At 48.6% G+C, this 20,815-nt stretch overlaps 1 long non-coding RNA gene across 1 annotated transcript in view; it reads right to left on the bottom strand.

The window, feature by feature from the left end:
* Positions 1 to 4,843: 4,843 nt before the first annotated feature.
* Positions 4,844 to 20,815, bottom strand: part of LOC146839538 (uncharacterized) — a 1,010,507-nt gene continuing 994,535 nt past the window's right edge. Inside the window, exon 3 of the long non-coding RNA XR_014981104.1 lies at positions 4,844 to 5,488. This is a non-coding gene — a long non-coding RNA (uncharacterized LOC146839538). The remainder of the gene's footprint in view (positions 5,489 to 20,815) is intronic.

Below are 20,815 nucleotides of genomic sequence, written 5' to 3'. Positions count from 1 at the left end.
AAGGGAGAAATGCATCAAAAATCAATAGGTAATAACAGTTGCTTTACAAATATGAACTACCCTAAGTCTCCCGATAAAAATGGTACCTCACTTGTGTGGGTAGGCATAGTGGCCACGACAGGAAGTGGCTCAAAACCTAAGGTGAACGCACCACATTTTCACACTGAAAATGTACACTTTATTTGCGAAGAGTCTAGCTGTAGTTTTTGAACCCTAGCCCTGCCGGCACCTAGGGAAACCTAGCAAACCTATACATTTTTGAAAACTAGACACCCAGGGGAATCCAGGATGGGGTGACTTGACTGCCTCCCACCATGGTCTGTTACCCAGAATCCCTTGCAAACGTAAAAAATTGACAAAAAAAACACATTTTCCCCACATTTCTGTGATGGAAAGTTCTGGAATCTGCGTGGATCCACAAATTTCCACCCACCCCGCGTTCCCCAAAGTCCTACAAGAAAAATGGTACCTCACTTGTGCGGGTCGGCCTAGTGCCCGCGACAGGAATCGGCGCAAAACACAACGTGGTTTTGCAGTGAAAAATGACCCTTTTTTTGGCAAAGTGACTAGCTGTAGATTTTGAACCCTAGCCCTGCCGGCACCTAGGGAAACCTAGCAAACCTATACATTTTTGAAAACTAGACACCCAGGGGAATCCAGGATGGGGTGACTTGACTGCCTCCCACCATGGTCTGTTACCCAGAATCCCTTGCAAACGTAAAAAATTGACAAAAAAAACACATTTTCCCCACATTTCTGTGATGGAAAGTACTGGAATCTGCGTGGATCCACAAATTTCCACCCACCCCGCGTTCCCCAAAGTCCTACGAGAAAAATGGTACCTCACTTGTGCGGGTCGGCCTAGTGCCCGCGACAGGAAACGGCGCAAAACGCAACGTGGTTTTGCAGTGAAAAATGACCCTTTTTTGGCAAAGTGACTAGCTGTAGATTTTTAACCCTAGCCCTGCCGGCACCTAGGGAAACCTAGCAAACCTATACATTTTTGAAAACTAGACACCCAGGGGAATCCAGGATGGGGTGACTTAACTGCCTCCCACCATGGTCTGTTACCCAGAATCCCTTGCAAACGTAAAAAATTGACAAAAAAAACCACATTTTCCCCACATTTCTGTGATGGAAAGTTCTGGAATCTGCGTGGATCCACAAATTTCCACCCACCCCGCGTTCCCCAAAGTCCTACGACAAAAATGGTACCTCACTTGTGCGGGTCGGCCTAGTGCCCGCGACAGGAAACGGCGCAAAATGAAACGTGGTTTTGCAGTGAAAAATGACCCTTTTTTTGGCAAAGTGACTAGCTGTAGATTTTGAACCCTAGCCCTGCCGGCACCTAGGGAAACCTAGCAAACCTATACATTTTTGAAAACTAGACACCCAGGGGAATCCAGGATGGGGTGACTTGACTGCCTCCCACCATGGTCTGTTACCCAGAATCCCTTGCAAACGTAAAAAAGTTTGGTAGGTTTCCCTAGATGGCCGCCGAGCACCGGGTCAAAAACCAAAGTGACCCCCCTTGCAAAACCCGGTGGTTTGGCGATAGGCCATCTTGATGTCGCCTCACTACGTTTTGGGCCCTTGCCTGCCGCGGGTACTTGGGCCTCCCACACAAGTGAGGCACCATTTTTACCGGGAGACCTGGGGGAATGCTGGGTGGTGGTAAATTTGTGTGAGCCCGGTGATGCCACAACTTTCCCACCCCAAAATGTGTGAAAAAAGTGATTTTTTCAGCAAAAATTGAGGTTTGCAGGGGATTCTGGGTAAGGAAACGTTGGGGGATCCACGCAAGCCATACCTCCCTGGAAGCCGCCGGGTGTCTAGTTTTCAGAAATGTGTGGGTTTGGTAGGTTTCCCTAGATGGCTGCCGAGCACCGGGCAAAAAACCAAAGTAACCCCTCTTGCAAAACCAGATTAACTATTGTTACTACAGCGTGAGAATTTTGGAACAATATTGCAAAGAAAATGTGGCAGACAGTTTGAGGTTTACAGGACAATGGGGATAAAAAATATTTTTCAATTCACTAGAGAGACATCACCATGAACTCCCAAGGGTTTTCGACAATATCTACAGTTGGTGGGTTATTCTTGCATGGAAAGTGTACCTTGGCAGAGAAACTAAAGACAAAGATTCCTGCACAACCATCTATTCCTCAAACACACACACATACTGGTTGGATTTGGCACGAGGGCGAGTCATGGTTCAGTGTATTAAATTTTATTAACAAGAGATTTCACAAAAATGAAATGCACTGTCAATAATTAAATTCACAAAAAAACCAAACCAATGACTCGCAGCTCGTGAGCTGTAAAGCCACGTCAAGGCACCAACCACTTTACAGGCCGTTCACACACCTTTCATACGTGATACAAACAAGACCATTCGCACCACCAGGTACAAAAGCAACACAGTACAAAATTCACCAAAAAGGGACAAGGTACACCCTGCTTCAGAAAGACAAATATTACTGCACCGCCATCTAATCCGCAAGCACACACACATACTGGTTGGATTTGGCACGAGGGTGAGTGATGGTTCAGTAGATAAAATTGTATTAGCAAGTGATTTCACAAAACATGAAATGCACTGGTAATAATTGAAAGGGCGAGAAACTGAACCATTGACTCACAGCTCGTGAGCTGTAAAGCCACGACAAGGCACCAACCTCTTTACAGGCCATTCATACACCTTTCATACGTGTGAGACATACAAAACCATTCACACCGCCAGCCGCGGGCCCATCACATAACAAAACTCACACCAGCACACAGCGCCATTCAAGGGCCCATCACTTTCACACGCCCACAATCCAGACACAGCAACTACACAGGCTGATGGATTGCGTGGAGTGGCACTCAGCTAGCAGTGTGTGTAGTGACCAGCAGAAAGTCACTACTCACACACAGCCAGCCGAGCACCAGTCCACACACACCGCTAGCCAAACGCCAGTCCACGCACACCGCTAGCCAAGCGCCAGTCCAGGCACACCGCCAGCCAATCGCCAGTCCAGGCACACCGGCAGCCAATCGCCAATCCACCTACACCGCCAGCCAAGCTCCAGTCCACGGACACCACCAGCCAAGCACCAGTCCGCACACACCACCAGTCCACGCACACCGCCAGCCAAGTACCAGTCCACGCACACCGCCAGCCAAGCACCATTCCATGCACACCGCCAGCCAAGCTCCAGTCCACGCATACCACCAGCCAAGCTCCAGTCCACGGACACCACCAGCCAAACACCAGTCCGCACACACCACCAGTCCACGCACACCGCCAGCCAAGTACCAGTCCACGCACACCGCCAGGCAAGCACCATTCCACGCACACCGCCAGCCAAGCACCATTCCACGCACACCACCAGCCACGCACCAGTCCACGCACACCGCCAGTCCATGCACACCGCCAGTCCACGCACACCGCCAGCCAAGCACCATTCCACGCACACCACCAACCAAGTGCCAGTCCACACACACCAACAGCCAAGCGCAAGCCTACACACACCGCCATCACATTTAGGATTTTTTTAGAAAAAAATAAAAACACAAACAAATTGCAAATAGATACAAATCTTCTAACAGAAAATCAGCAACTAAATACATTGCACTAACACCAACCTTGAAACAGAATCATATTTTCCAAAGAATACAGACCAGGCAGTTCACTTTACCACTCATGAATGTTCCCAAAAAAATTTTCGCGTGTGGTACGCTCTGAAACAAGCAGGGAGACACAGTGCAGGATGAGAGGGACAGTCGGGGCAGTACATACGACTCTCCTTCCGCAAACCTCTTCGCCAACAGACTCTACATCTCCTACTGGGAAAATCTTTTGCGGGTGTGGGAGGAATGTGATCTGGAAAGTGGCGTTCTTTCAATCTAGCAACATCCTCCACCACTCCAACTCTAGGAACACTTGCCTGTTCCACTACAACAAGGCTGCCTATTACAGACTCCTGAAACTTAGCAAAAGTCATCTTTGACTCAGGGCAAGAATCCTGGAACACAACAAAAGCATTAAACATTGCCAAGTGGAAAAGATGGATAGCCAACTTCTTGTAGCAAATGTAAGCCTTACGAAGAGCAGTGTAAGGTTCCAACCTCTGATCTACTCTGTCAACACCAACCATGTGCCTATTATAGTCTAAAATGCACACAGGTTTGCGCGCTTCAGCGACCTGACCCCAAACAGTCACAGGTGCAGTGCTTTCATCATGGATGGTAGTCAGCATGTAGACATCTCTCCTGTCTGTAAACTTCACAGCAAGAAGCTCCTGGCAACGCAACGCACTGCACTGTCCCCGCACAAGCTTTTGACAAACAAGTTCTTTCGGGAAACCTTTACGGTTAGAGCGGATTGTGCCACAAGCAAAAGTGTCCACTTTGGCCAATTCCCTGAACAACCGCACACCAGTGTAGAAGTTATCTACATATAAATGGTGGCCTTTGTTAAAAAATCCTCTACCAAGTTCCCAAACAATTTTCTCAGTCACTCCAAAAGTGGACGGACAACCAGGGAGGTTAAACCTAGATTCCTTACCGGTGTACACCCTGAAATTAGAGACATATCCAGTCCTACTGTCACACAGCATATACAGCTTTATTCCATAGCGTGCCCTCTTACTAGGAATGTATTGCCTAAAAACCAAGCGGCCCTTGAACAACACCAAAGACTCATCCACTGCAATTTCTCTACCAGGGGCATAAATCTCAGAAAATCGATCAACAAAGTGATCAAGGACAGGCCTAATCTTAAAAAGACGGTCACAATCAGGGTGATCTCGTGGCAACGCTAAACCATTATCAACAAAGTGCATCATCCGAAGCAGAAGCAAATACCTGTCACGACTCATGACTGCCGGAAAAATAGACGTTGCCATCAAGGGACTGCTAGACCAATATGAAGACATTGAGGGCTTCCTTAGCAAGCCCATCAAAAAAGTTAAACCCAAGAACTTCTTCATCTCTTCAACATTTGTGGGAGTCCACCGGGTAGCTCTAGAGTGTGGCTTAAGACTGGCACTGTTGTCCCTCAAAAACTGTTCGGCATACAAATTAGTCTGCTCAACAATCTCTGCCAAAAACACAACGTCCATAAACAACTGAAAAAAATTTACCGGCAAAAAGTTTTCAGTATTCACTCTAGACCCTGAAACACCAGTAAACTCTGGCAATGCCGGCTGCACCATGCCAGGGGCAACCCAGAGGTCATCACTTTCAACGGGAAGCCTTGCAGCCCCAGCCTGCAGCCCAGATGCCTCTTGCCGCACTACACCAACGGGAAGCCTTGCAGCCGCAGGCTGCAGCCCAGAAGCCTCTTGCCGCACTACACCAACGGGAAGCCTTGCAGCCGCAGGCTGCAGCCCAGAAGCCTCTTGCCGCACTACACCAACGGGAAGCCTTGCAGCCGCAGGCTGCAGCCCAGATGCCTCTTGCCGCACTATCGGCACATCAGTCTCCTCCTCTAACACAGGCACTTCATCCGCACTAAGAGTATCTTCATCATCCGATGACCCCACACGGAGAGAAAACTCACTGCCAGAATCGTCCCCTGCCTCCTCTCCCTCAGATGCAGAGTCAGTCTCTGAACCATGGTCAGAGGAAGACTCAAACAGCAAACCAACAACCTGCTGAGCAGTAATCCTGCGGCTAGCCATTATACTTACTAAGATAGAAGACTGCACAAACAAGTCAACAACAACCAACAATGTGCAAACCAAGTAAGTAAAGAAATGTGTACCTTTATCACAAAGATCAATGTACTCAAAAACTATACAATCCAATTACAAGAGACAGCTGCACTCACCAGAAACAAACTCTGCAGTGACACAGCAAAAACCAACGATATCAAACTAGAAAGAAGAAAAAAAAACAAATTACTCACAAGACAACAAAATACACATCGAGCACCAATGCAAAAAGATTTTGACACTCAAAAACCAAACATACTGCTATTATTACACCATTTGCAAAAAAAAAAACAGGCAGAGAAATCAAACACATTTACATTGTACAAAAATAAGTCTCTTACCAAACTACACAAACAGCAGAACCACCAGTCACAAAACGGCAACGTGAAAAGAAGAAAAGCCTTCACCTAGAACAAAAAAGTAAACAAAAAAAAAAACATTACAATTGGAATTCACAAAAAATATAACAATAAACATTATAACATGCTATGTCACTACCCAAATGGTCAATCGGGTTGTGTGCCAGGTGGGGCAGAAAACAAATTAAACCCTGGAAGCGAGGGGTCACTTCTATTTTTATTTGAACTAATTCCCTGGTGTCTAGTGGGCTTTTCTGCCCCCCCCCTGGGAGCAGAAACGGCGAAAAAATAAAACCGATCTGCCCCCAGAGGGGGCAGAAAAGTCTACAAATAAATTAGGGGCCCAAGGAAGCGACCCTTTCCCAAGGGGTCGCTTCCTACAATAATAATTAGATCCCTGGTGTCTAGTGGGCTTTTCTGCCCCCCCTGGGAGCAGAAACGGCGAAAAAAAAACACCGATCTGCCCCCAGAGGGGGCAGAAAAGTCTTCAAATAATATATGGCCCCAGGAAGCGACCCTTACCCAAGGGGTCGCTTCCAAAATAAAAAAAACACACATCCCTGGTGTCTAGTGGGGCATCCCTGCTCCACGATCGCGACGCTGTGCGCGATCGTGGAGCAGGAATGCCCTGTATTGAGACATCAGGGGAGAGGAAATACTCTTTCCTCTCCCCCGATGCCTCAATACACTCTAAAAGGCCCCCGCCGCCCCACCGGAGCAAACAACACTCACCCTGCCTCTGTGGACGCCTGGAAGCAAATGGCTTCCAGGCGTCCGAGCACTTCCTGATGACGCCGGCGTGCGCTGTGCGCGCTGACGTCACCAGGAAGCGTGGGGGGGCTCGGGGGTGGCAGCGGAAACTCTTCCGCTGCCATCCCCGTCTGTGGGGGCACGATCGATGCCCCAGGGGGGGAGCGCCAGCGCTTCCCCCAGGGGCTGTCCTCATGACGGAGCGGTTCCGTCATGAGCACAGCCCAACTGATGCTCATGACGGAACCGCTCCGTCATGAGCATCCAAGGGGTTAAAGGAGAAACCTGATTTCTAAATACTTGCAGCCAGGTGAGCCCATGTATACCCGAATCAAATCGTGAATCCAAAGTGTGTAATATAAATGCCAAAAGCAACCGCCAGCTTCCGTTTAGATCATAAAGACCTTATGCGCAGATCTGCATAATAATAAATGCAGAGCCAATACATAACAAGCATGTGCAATGCAATAGGACTCGCATTTACGCAAGACCTATTGCATTGCATCACGGACAACAGGAGGGAGGCGAGGGGTTGAGAAGGCACGGAAAACAGTACTACCCTACAGTGTAACACTCAAAGTAAAGGGGCCATGTAGGAGAGTAGTGTAGGAGAGTAGGGTCTGCTTTATGTTCACCCCCACTTTTTGCTTCACTAGTTTTCGACTTAGATGTGGCTGTGGGCCTGCTAATCAGACCCACAGCCCAGCTGTTCTCTCTCTAAATTCATACTATGTACTTTAGGTACATAACCCAATTGGTAAGGATCACCTTCTAGGGCCCTGTACAGTGTACCTTAGGTACCCAGGGCATAGGTGTACCCTAGGCCTACCAGGGGCTGCAGCATGTATTATGCCACCCCTGGCTGGCCTTCCATTATGACACAACTGGCTGATCACTCAGCTGGGGCAAGGTCGTGTAATCACCCCATGCTTAGGTGTAGTATTCCTATACCTACCTTATATATAGACACATGGGTAACCTATCAGTCACTCCTATGGCAGGCCTTACCAATCCTGAAGGCAGAGTGCTTGGTAACATGTGAGATGGTGCTCTAGCATGAGCTGAGCCTGTCTGCAGCTTTCTGAACCATGTCCTTATAGCTGTTCTATGATATCGCCTACCATATACTCTTAAAGTGCCTTATAATCCTCGCGGTTATGGTAACTATGGTTTGGCTTTATCAAAACAGGTCGTGTAAGGTGTCTAACACTTTGGAATACCACCCCACACCATTTCTGACGATGAGGATAGTATTCCTCCCTTCTAGAGGGAGAAGACATGTTGGTTAAAGTTAACCAGAGCCCCAGCATCACAAAATGGATGCTGCTGCCACAGACACAAGTCTGACCTCCTGCTGCTGGGAGTCCTTCCAGCGAGGGAGGCTTGGACAATAGGTTTCCTGCCTTGGGAGGTGCTAGCACCACCCTAGACAGGACTTAGTGTATTGGGGCAGGGAGGGATGAATGAAACGAGACACTGCCTGGGGCACACAAGGTGTCCCATGCATAGTCCGGTTCAAACCGGTGCTGGGGTACTCCAGCCCCAGTCCTGGCGTGAAACTGGACAAAGGGAAGGGGGTGTAACCACCCCTCTCCCTGGTCCCACCCATAGGAGGGACCTAGCAGGTAACCCAGCCCCCCAGATTAGTATAAGAGTGGGAGCTGAGTCCCTAGGACTTTGGATTATCCTGGAAAACTGCAACTTGAACAGAAACTCTGGACCTTCGACATTCGACTACGGAAGAAGACTGAAGAATGTCCCTTGTGGCCAAGGAGTGGCCACCCTGTGTAAACAGGCACCAACAAGCGACCTGCCGTTTGCTTTGCCCAAGTTCTACGAGGAACGGACTGCAGAGCCCGACCAGCGCCTTGACTTCCAGACTTCTCTGACCCTGATCCACATCCACAGCAAAGCTGAGACCTGTGGAGGCGATGAGAGACGTGGGACCGGCTACCTGGGAAAATTGGCTACTAGCTTCCAGTGCAGCTTCTAAGGCTTCCTCGAAGTTGTGCTCTGGGGATTGAGAAGCCCCAACCCCGAGCACCATCTGCACCGAAGATCAGCCCTCCACACTCCACGAGTTCTGCGTGGGGCCCTTCTCCATTTTCCTGCTTGACGCGTCTGTCCGGTTGCTTGCCCGTTGGCCAGTAGCCTTTGTTACGACGAACCCTTAACTTTCCACTACTGTTTTGGCTCCTCCAGACTGGCCCTTGCTTCCCTGTGAAAGAGAAGCACCTCAGGCCTTCCTGGTCTGCAACAGAAGCGAATCCTTCATCCTGCTTGGGTTGCGCTTGCCAAGGCTTGTTGGGCCCGAACTCGACATCGACGGCGCCAACAGCAAGAGCCCTCGTGGGACAGCTCGCCTCCTGGTTCTGGTTGTCCTCGACGCCTCCTGGTACCCGTGGCTGCTGCGACAAGCTTCACCTCTTCACCTGCATCTTCACGACATCGCCTGGTTCCTTCCTGGTTCCTTCCCGGCTCCTGGCTGGTGACCTAGACTCTGTCCCCTCTGCTTGCAGGTATCCTCCTTCTTAATTCCATCCTTGGGATCCACCGGACACTCTTCACTGACTGCCTGTCAGCATCCTTTCTTCAGGCATCCATAGGAGTCGACGACGAAACCCGACGCAAGTTCACACCTATGCACCTGCAGCCCGTGGGCTAGGTAACTTGAGTACTCCGGTGCTCACAAGGGTATTGACTATCCTAGGGTCTAGTCTCCAAGTCTCTAACTCCTAGCTCCTTCCGAAGTGTCCTAAAACTCTTAATTTCTAAACATTACTATTTCTATTGACTTTAACGCATTACTCGTGAGTGTTTCCACTCTGCACCTGAATCCCGTGGGCCTCCCACTGCCTAGTAACTGGTAGTATAGTGTAGCCCCAGCCATTCCCTAGGCCTAGGCCTAACCTGTGTTCGTGACAGTGGTTCTTATGCCACTTACTTAGTATATGGTTTGCGTGGCCCCTAGGGCCTAACTGTATTACTTACCTGTGTGACTTATGTATGCTTAAATAAGACTGTTGTACTTATCTCGAATCTCATAAAGAGTGCTGAGGGTATTTTGACTAGAATAAATACATTCTATTTTCATATATATCTGTGTGGTGTCCTTTCATTTGATATTCAAGGGATTGCAAATGGTATAACAGTTGGCTTCACATGCCATACAGAGTTTAGCCTAAGACTGCTCTTGTCCATGCTACCACTAGGATAGCTGGTCTATAAGGTTGACTTTACAACCTATCACCATAAGGGTTGTTTGGACTGATACAAGGTGTACACTAGAACTAGTGACATCATATATCAGGCCAACTTCTCACATTGGTGAGCAGCGGTTGGGATCTGAGCTTGCTGTTGTAATACCATTGCAATCTTGAGATATCAAATTGAAAGATCACAAGGATATTTGTCAGGTACATATAACATAGCTTATAAATACTTAAGTTCTACTGAACTTAGTTGTTGTAGGTTGAAGGGCCTAGCACACCCTGACTACAACTACTAGAGAGGTTTTAGTAGATACAACTAGTGTAGGTAGGTGCACACACCACACCCTCACTAGATCATGTCTCTGAGAGGAGATCAAGATGATTCTCTCTCAGGAGGGGGATATCCTAGACAGACCCTCTAGATATGATACCCTAACTTTTCAGGAGATGAGACAATTGTGTACCTCTAGAAAGTTAAAACAGGGTGCAACCCCTACCCTCATTTATCTATTGGAGATCTTAGAAGAGTATGATGCTCAGAGAGCCTCCCAGGATGGTACCTTAGGTACCAATGAGGGTCTGCCCTCTATAGAAGACTCCCCTCACAACACTGATCTAGATGAGTCAGCAGGGACTTCAGGAGATGAGGTAGACAGCCAGGTCCAAGTTAGGAGACTTAGCCAGGCTAACTTAAGCCTACGTGGGAGTCTGAATGGGGTCCCCCCATTCAGACCCTCAAGTGGACTTAACCAGGGAAGCAGGAGGGGAAGATCCCCTTCCAGGGAATCTATCCACTCCCATGTCTCTAATAGCTCCCATGCCTCTTCTCACAGGGGAATGACTTCTAAACAGAGAAAAGAGCATCAGGCCAGAATGAGGGATGTCAATCTGAGGATTGAAAGGGAAGAACTTGCTGCTGCCAAAGAGAGACTTGCTCTGGCCAGAGAGCAAAAGTTAAGTGGGTTAGAACCCACTGGTGGCAGCACTATCCCTAAGGATAAAGACAGGACCTATGACAATAGAAACCTGAGCAAGATTGTCCCTCCCTACAAGTGTGGGGATGACATCCACAAATGGATAACTGCTTTGGAGAGGGCTTGCAAAGTACAGCAGGTACCCCAAAGTCAGTGGGCAGCTATCTTGTGGCTCTCCTTCTCTGAGAAAGGTAGAGACAAGCTCCTCACAGTTAGTGATGAGGATGCTGACAATTACACTGTCCTGAAGAGTGCTCTGATTGATGGGTTTGGCCTAACCACTGAACAATACAGGTTGTTGTTCAGGGATACCCAGAAGACACAGACTCAGGACTGGACTGACTTTGTAGATTGTGCCACTAAGGCTTTGGAAGGCTGGTTATTGGGTAGTAAGGTTAAGGACTATACAGGATTGTATAATTTGATCATGAGAGAACAAATCCTTAACAACTGTCAAAACCAGCTGCTGCATCAACACTTGATTGACTCTGACCTAACTTCTCCCCAGGAATTGGGAAAGAAGGCAGATAGGTGGGTCAAGACTAGAGTTAAGCAGAGAAACCAGAACCAGGGCAGTGATCAGAAAAAGGCAGACCAGAAGGGTAATGAGCAGAAATCAAAAGACCAGAAGTCTTCACCAGGCCCCCAAAAGGCTCAGGGGGAGGGTGGTCCCAAAAAGGAAAGAGAGAAAGATGGCCAAAAGAAACCTTGGTGTAACTATTGTAAGTCCAATTCCCATTGGTTTAGTGAATGCACCAAAAAGGACAAGCCCCCAGCCACCATTGCCCCTAAGGCAACTGTACCCCCTAGTCCAGCTGTAGGTGGTGGTTCCCAGCAAAAGGGTGTAATAGGGTTAACCCTGGGAACTGAAGTGGATTCTGGCCTAGTCAGAATACCCACTCAGGCTGTTCTGATCTGTGATGGGGACATAGCTTTGTCCTCTACTGTGGGTCCCAGTAACCTGGGCAAGTACAGACAGACTCCTTTAATCAACAATAGAATGGCTCAGACCTACAGGGACACAGGTGCTAGTGTCACAATGGTGACACCTGCCTTTGTGGACCCTGGACAGATCATGCTAGGTGAGAATTACCTAGTGACCAACGCTAGCAATGCCACTACCTCCCATAGTGTGGCAATTGTTAACTTCTCCTGGGGAGGGGTAACTGGCCTCAAGAAAGTTGTGGTGAGTTCAGACCTTCCTGTAGAGTGTCTGTTGGGAAATAACCTTGAAACTTCAGTGTGGTCTGAAGTGGAGTATAGGACCCATGCAGAAATGCTGGGAATAGATGCACATGTCCTTGCTATGACTAGGTCAAAGGCCAAAAATTGCAACACTGAACAAGTGCTGGATCCTGGGGCAATGGACCAGACACAACCCAAGAGAAAGAGCAGTAGGGTTAAGGCTGTGCCTTCCCCCCTGCCTCAGGTAGAGAATCAGCCCTCACAGGAGGATGATTCTGAGGGCCCCGAAGGAACTGTCCTAAAAGAACTGGAACCTGACCAGGTTGAGTTTCTTGGGACAGGGGTACCTTCAAGGGCAGATCTGAGGCAGGCACAATTAGACTGCCCCTCTCTTGAACCCCTCAGACAGCAGGCTGCTGCTGAGGCTGCAGGGAATGCTCAAGGTACCCATAGAGTGTATTGGGATGAAGGGCTACTGTATTCAGAGGCTAGAGACCCCAAGCCTAGTGCATCCAGGAGGTTGGTCATACCATTGAGTTTCAGAGGCTTCCTTCTTACCTTGGCCCATGATATTCCCCTTGCAGGACACTTAGGCCAGAATAAGACTTGGGACAGACTTGTCCCTCACTTTCACTGGCCTCACATGTCAGAAGATACCAAGGAGTTTTGTCGCTCCTGTGTCACCTGCCAAGCCAGTGGCAAATCAGGTGGCACCACAAAGGCCCACCTCATACCACTACCTGTGGTGGGTGTTGCCTTTGAGAGAGTGGGGATAGACATTGTAGGACCAATGGACCCTCAAACAGCATCTGGGCACAGATTCATACTGGTGATAGTGGACCATGCCACCAGGTACCCAGAAGCTATACCCCTGAGGACCACAACAGCTCCTGTTGTGGCAAGGGCCCTACTTGGAGTATTCTCCAGAGGGGGTTTTCCAAAAGAGGTTGTCTCTGACAGAGGTGCCAACTTCATGTCAGGATATTTGACTGCAATGTGGAAGGAGTGTGGTGTTAACTACACATTCACTACACCCTATCACCCACAATGCAATGGACTTGTTGAAAGGTTCAGCAAGACCCTAAAAGGGATGATAAAAGGTTTACCAGACAAGCTTAGGCGAAGATGGGACATCCTTTTACCCTGCCTTCTGTTTGCTTACAGAGAGGTCCCACAAAAGGGGGTTGGCTACAGCCCTTTTGAGCTTTTGTTTGGGCATCCTCTAAGGGGACCCCTGTGTCTAGTAAGGGAAGGATGGGAGAGACCTCTCAGACAACCCAAACTGGATATAGTGGATTATGTACTTGGCCTCCGCTCCAGGATGGCAGAGTATATGAAGAAGGCTTCTAAAAACCTTGAGGCAAGCCAAGAACTCCAAAAAGCTTGGCACGACCAAAAGGCTGTGCTGACTGTGTACCAGCCAGGACAGAAAGTGTGGGTGTTGGAGCCAGTGGCCCCAGCAGCACTCCAGGACAAATGGTCTGGACCCCACACTATTGTTGAACAGAAGGGAGAAGTCACCTACTTGGTGGACCTTGGGACTCCCAGAAGCCCCCACAGGATGCTTCATGTCAACAGGTTCAAGGCATATGTTGACAGGGCAGACATGGGCTTACTCATGGCTACAGATGAGGGGCAGGAGGAAGAGAGTGACCCTCTCCCAGACCTGCTGACTCAGAACCCTGATGACGGTTCAGTTGATGGTGTGGTCTTTTCTGACAGCCTCACTAACCATCAGCAACAGGACTGCAGACAAGTTATACAGGCCTATAGACATATGTTCTCTCTGACCCCAAGTCAGACAGACTGGTGCACCCATGAGGTGGACACTGGTGACAGTCTGCCTGTGAAGAGTAAAATCTACAGGCAACCTGACCATGTCAGGGACTGCATAAAGATTGAGGTACAAAAGATGTTGGAGCTGGGAGTCATTGAACCTTCAGAGAGCCCTTGGGCTAGTCCTGTAGTTCTTGTGCCAAAACCTCACAACCAAGATGGTAAGAGAGAAATGAGGTTTTGCGTGGATTACAGAGGTCTCAATGCTGTCACTAGGACAGATGCCCACCCAATACCTAGGGCAGATGAGCTCATTGACAGATTGGCAGCTGCCAAGTTTTTGAGTACATTTGACCTGACAGCAGGCTACTGGCAAATCAGACTATCTGAGAGTGCAAAGGCCAAAACTGCTTTCTCAACCCCAGGAGGACATTATCAATTTGTGGTAATGCCCTTTGGCTTTAAGAATGCACCTGGCACTTTAAAAAAGGTTGGTGAATCAAGTCCTTACAGGCCTGGATGACTACTGTGCAGCTTATCTTGATGATATTGCTGTCTTTAGCTCCACCTGGGAGGATCACCTGGTCCACCTGATGAATGTTTTAGAGGCCCTGCAAAAGGCAGGCCTCACTATCAAGGCCACTAAGTGCCAGATAGGGCAGAGCAAGGTTGTGTACCTGGGCCACCTTGTAGGTGGGGGTCAGGTTCAACCACTGGAGAGCAAGATCCAGACCATAAAGAGTGGAGAAGTGTAGCTCACTGGTTAGAGGAGGCATACCCTGAAGCAGAGATCAGACCCGGGACCTGGGTTCGATTCCCGACGCGGCAGGGTCCAGAGCCCAATTGTCCACGGGCTCGATAATTCTCGCTTCGGTGCCCACTCTAAGCACGAGTTCACACTATGCAGCTCTGGGCAACAAGCCTGCTTAATCTCCACAACGGCCCCCGCGGCGGGATGCCTGGCTTTCACCTTGGGGATGCCCAGTACGGGTTATCTTACAGGGAAAAACCAGGACGGGTTCCCAATGCAAGCGCCAAGATGCCCGTAGGGTGATAGCTGCGCTCTATAAGTACATCAATCAATCAATCAATAAAGAACTGGACTCCTCCAATTACCCAGACTCAGGTCAGAGCTTTCTTGGGCCTGACTGGGTACTACAGAAAGTTTGTTAAGAACTATCGGTCCATTATGACACCACTTAATGACTTGACCTCTAAGAAGATGCCAAAGAAAGTTCAGTGGACAGTAAGCTGTCAGAAGGCATTTGATGACCTGAAGCAGGCCATGTGCACTGCACCTATTCTGAAAAGTCCAGACTACTCCAAAGAGTTCATTGTCCAGACAGATGCTTCTGAGTTGGGTGTGGGAGCTGTTCTTTCACAACTGAATATAGATGGTCAGGACCAACCCATTGCTTTTATTAGTAGAAGGCGGACCCCTAGAGAGAAACGTTGGTCAGCTATTGAGAGGGAGGCCTTTGCTGTGGTTTGGGCCCTGAAGAAGCTGAGGCCATACCCGTTTGGCACTCACTTCAAGATTCAGACAGACCATAAGCCCCTCTTGTGGCTAAATCAGATGAAGGGTGAAAATCCCAAACTTCTTAGGTGGTCCTGTAGTGTGGGTTAACCACGCCCTATGTACAACGCTAAGTTAGCATAACCTCGATGGCTGTTAGAAAGCCAGCTTGCTGCTTCTGCTGCTTTTGCACGCGACACTGTTGTTACATGTTATTCATTCGAGAGCTGCTGACTCGACTTTGCTTCACATGAGAACCGTCTGTTGTTTAACATCTTTAACAGCGAGCAGTGACCTTGGTCTGTACACCGTGTAAGGAACGAGTCTGGGTCACTAGACGGGGCAGGTTGTTGTGTTCAGGTTGATCGTACTACTTCTTAGCCATAACATACATACAGCTGCCAATACCTGAAAGACGAGCCCTTTAATATTACAGAGCAGCATGTTTTCTGTTAGAGCTGATGCAGGAAAGAGCCTAGCTGATCCTGTGATGTGATTCCACTAAGCTGATCTATAAGGTATGGGGTCCCCCATGCAAGCCTGAGAGACCTTCTATTAGTCTAATAATACCTTATTAGTTGCTAGAGAAAGGAGGGTGGTTGTGTTCCACGGTCATTATTATTATGATTGCTCCTTTTATTTTCTATGGTATTGTAACAATGCTGATGGTGCTGATCCTAACCATTTGTCTGCTTGTGTTAGCCAAAGTACTGCATCTTAGGACGCGAGGTTTATAAAATAAACTCTTTAAACTTTTACCGTGTCTTTGTTATTCTGTTGTGGACTGATATATAGCTACCAATGGGTATTTTGGGTTCCCACCACTCCTGAGAATATCTAAGTCGCTTGTTCTGGGTTGTCTATACATTGGGACCGCCGAGCTAAATCTCAGATAACGAATGTGACACTAAGCTAGTCGGATAGGGGTTCTTAGTTCTGAGGGGAGTTTCTGGTACACCACAATTCTCTGAGGTCCTGGTTTCCTGCGCATAGTTCTGTACATAAACAGAATCCCTGCAACATGGCGCACCTAACGTTTGGTCTTTTGATCTGAAACGCCTTAGTAGTGCTTTTATTAGTCCACAACGCCCTCACTCTAGTTTCCGGATAACGTGGGTGACGGCTTAACCTACCTAGGTTTCGACTAAAGGTTCTTTCAAGCTTGATAATTAAAAAGGTTTTCTTTTACTGAACCCCAGTGCTACAGTATAGCTTTTCGTTTTTCTTGAAAGTGTCCCGATGGCGGTCAATGTTGCCGCGCATAGTAGGGTTCCCCTGACCGCACATTTGAGGGTCTATGGGGTCCCGGATGATGGCTTGGCTGTTATTTTAGTAGTAGGCGCTGATGTGGCGTTCCCGTATGAGTTGTTTTACTCTTGGGTGACGTTTGATAAAGTGGATGCAAACGACAATTTGTTCCACGACTATACTCACACCGCGATGCCTGCTGCCTATGCCCCTTATCGGACACTTGAAATTCCCCTTAGTGCCTGGCAGTATACTATTTGGTTTAATGGCGCCCTTCCCCATGTGGTCAATTGCAGGGGCCACATGGCCGGTGCTAGCCGGTTATGCTCCCCATCCCCGCTACATGACTGTGGCGGTGGCGGAGTTACGTGTGCTACACACTGCCCTGATTACGGTCCATAGGGCGTTAGTGCAGTACGTGTCTCGCAATGTGCAGGTGGGGGCACCTGCGGTTGCGGGACACACGACTGACCATCATGCGACGGTCATAAGTCCAGTTATGGTTAATTCGGTTGTCGGCAAGCGCCCCCAAAATAGGGATGAATTCCCTTACTGGCTTGCTGAAAAATTTGATCAATTTGAAGCCGTGTTTCCCAATACTTCTCCTGTGGATAAACACAGGATCCTCACTATAACATTACCTAAGGACCTAGTCCCGGATATTGTCGACTGTGACAATTGGGGCAAGGTCTTTGCTGCGACCTATGCGAAGTGCTACGGCACTCCGTCTATGTCTGTACTGCCCTCGGTCATCAAGAAGGTCCAAGACAATCATGGTGCCGAGGCAGCAATTGAGTTGGGATTGAGGCTTGTCGATAGCTTCGATGTGGTTTGTTCCATGGTTATGGGCAACCTCAAAGGAGATGCCATGCAATTCCAGGTGTGCAATATGATAGCACTTGTGGATCCGGGCGACAGGCCAAAGGAGTTCGCTAAAATTATAGCGAAAGCCTACAGAATGGTGGGTCTTAGCGCCTTGGGTGTGAAGCCCACCGTGATCATTCCGACTGCAGTACAGCAGCCTAAAGTGAGTTCGTCTACAAAAGACGAAAAGCCCAACTTTCCGAAACAAAGTTGGCGAGCTAAGAAACAGGGGAAGCAGCGAGAGAAACGGAGGTCTCGTTCTGCATCACCGGTGCAGACACAAAGTGAACGCTCTTATGATTTGCGCGATCGTTCTAACATTAAGTCACCTGATAGATTTCAGGTTCCTGAACAACGCTCTCCTCGTTCTTCACAGGAAACATCGGCTTATCAATCCGGTGGCGGAGATCGTGGGAAAGGAAAGGGTGCTCAAGGTCGTGAGCAACCCCGTCAGACTGACGGTAAAGGCAAACAGGACGAGTCTGCACGTCAAAGACCCCCGTTTCAAAAGAAGAAAGTTGCTGCTCTGACTGCGAGATATGCCTCAGATGGTACAGACACAGCTTCTGAACCAGACATGGGCACTAACGCTGCTAGACAGCGCGGCGGAAGTTACAATAGTGCGACAAGCGCTGCGTCCGTTTCTGGCGGCGACAGCAACTGATACATTTGTAAGTGTTGAAACTGCTGATACTCACGTAGCTCCCCCTGAAAGAATGTTTAAAATTACCCTTTTAATTGAAGGTGACATACAACGTAAAATTAAAGTGGTATTTTTGGATCATCTAACCTCCACCTATGATATACTTTTGGCGGAGGCAGATTGGCCCCCGGCTTTCGTGTTGGAGGCTCCTAGAGGGGAGGTGGTTATCCTCCCTTCCTTTGGGCACACTGTGCCATTGGAACATTCCAACAGGTTAGCCGGGGAGTGGGTGCAGGTGCTCACGCCTGCGTTGTACCGTACTCAGGTTGGCTGGGACAAATTTTCTCCCAATCATAAGATTCTGTTGCGGTCGGAACCCCAGCCACAACCCCAATACCCCATGCGGCGCGAAGCCCGATCTCACGTCGCGTCCATCCTTGAGCAATTGGAATATCAGGGAGAAATTGAAACATGTGTGTCACCCATGAATAATCCTTTATTCACTGTGACGAAGCCTGACGGATCGTACCGCCTAGTTTTGGATTACCGGCACTTAAATTCGCACTGCCGGACATGTGCGGTACAGAATACACACAGTTCGGCTCTCGTCGATAGTCTTGTGAGAAAACGTTTTAAAACTACACTTGACATCTCCAATGGCTTTTATAGCCATAACCTGTCTCCTCATAGCTATGAGTGGACGGCGTTTACCTCGGGTGGCAAACAAAAATGGTTCCAAAGGATCCCAATGGGCTATAAAAACAGCCCCGGGGTCTTTGCTGCTCGTGTGGTCTCACTTTTGGAGATGATTGACCCGGAAGCATATTCGTATGTAGATGACATCTACCTAACGGACGACGAGTTGCTTCCACACCTAGCTCGTGTGGATAACATAATAACTATGTTTGCTGACTATGGTTACAAGTTCAACTTTGCCAAGTCCCACATTGCCGAGTTCACAGTGTTGTTCTTGGGGTACGAACTCAATAATGAGTGTCGAGGCTTGGCTCCGCAATTCCTTGAGAAATGCGCACGCCTCAGTACTCCTTCGACACTGAAGAAATTACAATCGTTGCTGGGTTTTCTGAATTTCGGTCGTACCTACATTCCTGATTATGCCCAGCATATCAAGTCGCTTTATGCCTTGGTACAACCTACTTTTACCAAATCTTGCTGGCTGCCTGAGCATTCGGCTGCATTGCAATCATTGCAGTCTGATCTTCTAGCTTCGAAGTTTTTACAAACTCGTGATAACCACACTAACCTGGTCATTAGAATCGTAACAGGTGCAGTGGGTTTCACCTACTTGACGTTCAATGAGGGCGACACAGTCCCCATTGCATACAAATCTCATCTGTACACTTCGGCTGAGCTGCGCTTCTCTGCTGTCGAGAAAATACTGACAGCAGTTCAGATGGCGATCTTGAAAGAGCGAGCGCTATCACAGGGAAAGCACATGCTGGTGGTAACACCGTACCCTGCCCTTGAGGCGGTTACTAAAGCCAGTGTACCAAATTCTATGGCTTTGCATCCAAGGTGGATACAATGGGCAACATCCTTGATTTCGCCTGACGTCACATATATCTTTGACGCGGCATTACAGACACAGGAGTTCTTGGAGTATGAATTTGTTCATCCGGCTCCTCTGACTTTGCGCCCGCTCGAGGAGTACCATTGTGTCATATACACTGATGGGTCTGCGCAACCCGCAACTGGATCAAAGCACGCCTATTCAGCGGCCTGCGCAATTGTAGTAGGTACTTTCGTGAACGGTGAGTTCCAGTCTGATGTCGTGCATACGCAGTCATTGGGTGATTGTACCGCGCAGTTGGCAGAGCTGAAAGCTCTGGTGCTTGCACTGGAGTTTGCTGATCCTCGGGTCACCACTCTTATAGTGAGTGACTCGTTTTATTGTGTTCAATCATACAACGAGAATTTACACTTTTGGAGTCAGAATGACTTTCGTGATTCGAAAGGTAGCACAGTAAAGCACAAAACGCTTTGGGTTCGAGTGGCAGAACTTAAAGAAGGCCTGCCCCTCGTGAATGTAATTCACACTCTTGGTCACCAGCGTGTTGGTGTCCATGCTGTCGGTAAGAGTTTGGCTGACGAGGCAGCAAAAACCGCAGTGGCGACATATTTAGTAGCAGCAGTTACAAGATCCAAAACTAGGATTGATGATGACATCTTGGCAGCTATTGCTGCGTCCGAGACAGGGACGGGCTTTCCGAAAGGATTCCCTTCCCGCTACCATTATCGTTTAAGTCCTGATAACGTCCCGTTAGTGAGGATTAACGACGTTGGTGACAGATTGATTCCCAACGCGGACTGCAGACCATCTCTGATTACAGCTGCCCACGAAGGTGTTGCGTCTGCGCACGCCGGCGTTTCGGCGACTGTATCTCTTTTACAGCAGCGTTACTGGTGGTACGGTTTGTACAAACAAACGTGAGCTTATGTCCTTTTATGTGACATTTGCCAGCAGATTAAACCTTCTACTGTCGCGCGTCCACCACACACGCAGCTGTTTATATCTAATCAACCACTTGCGTGTGTTTATTTAGATCACTGCGGTCCTTTTTCCTC

Source organism: Triturus cristatus, chromosome 4_1 (assembly GCF_964204655.1).
Source record: "Triturus cristatus chromosome 4_1, aTriCri1.1, whole genome shotgun sequence".
NCBI classification, from domain to species: Eukaryota; Metazoa; Chordata; class Amphibia; order Caudata; family Salamandridae; genus Triturus; species Triturus cristatus.
Note: the sequence above shows the minus strand (reverse complement) of the source record. Positions and strands in the feature narration are given on the sequence as shown.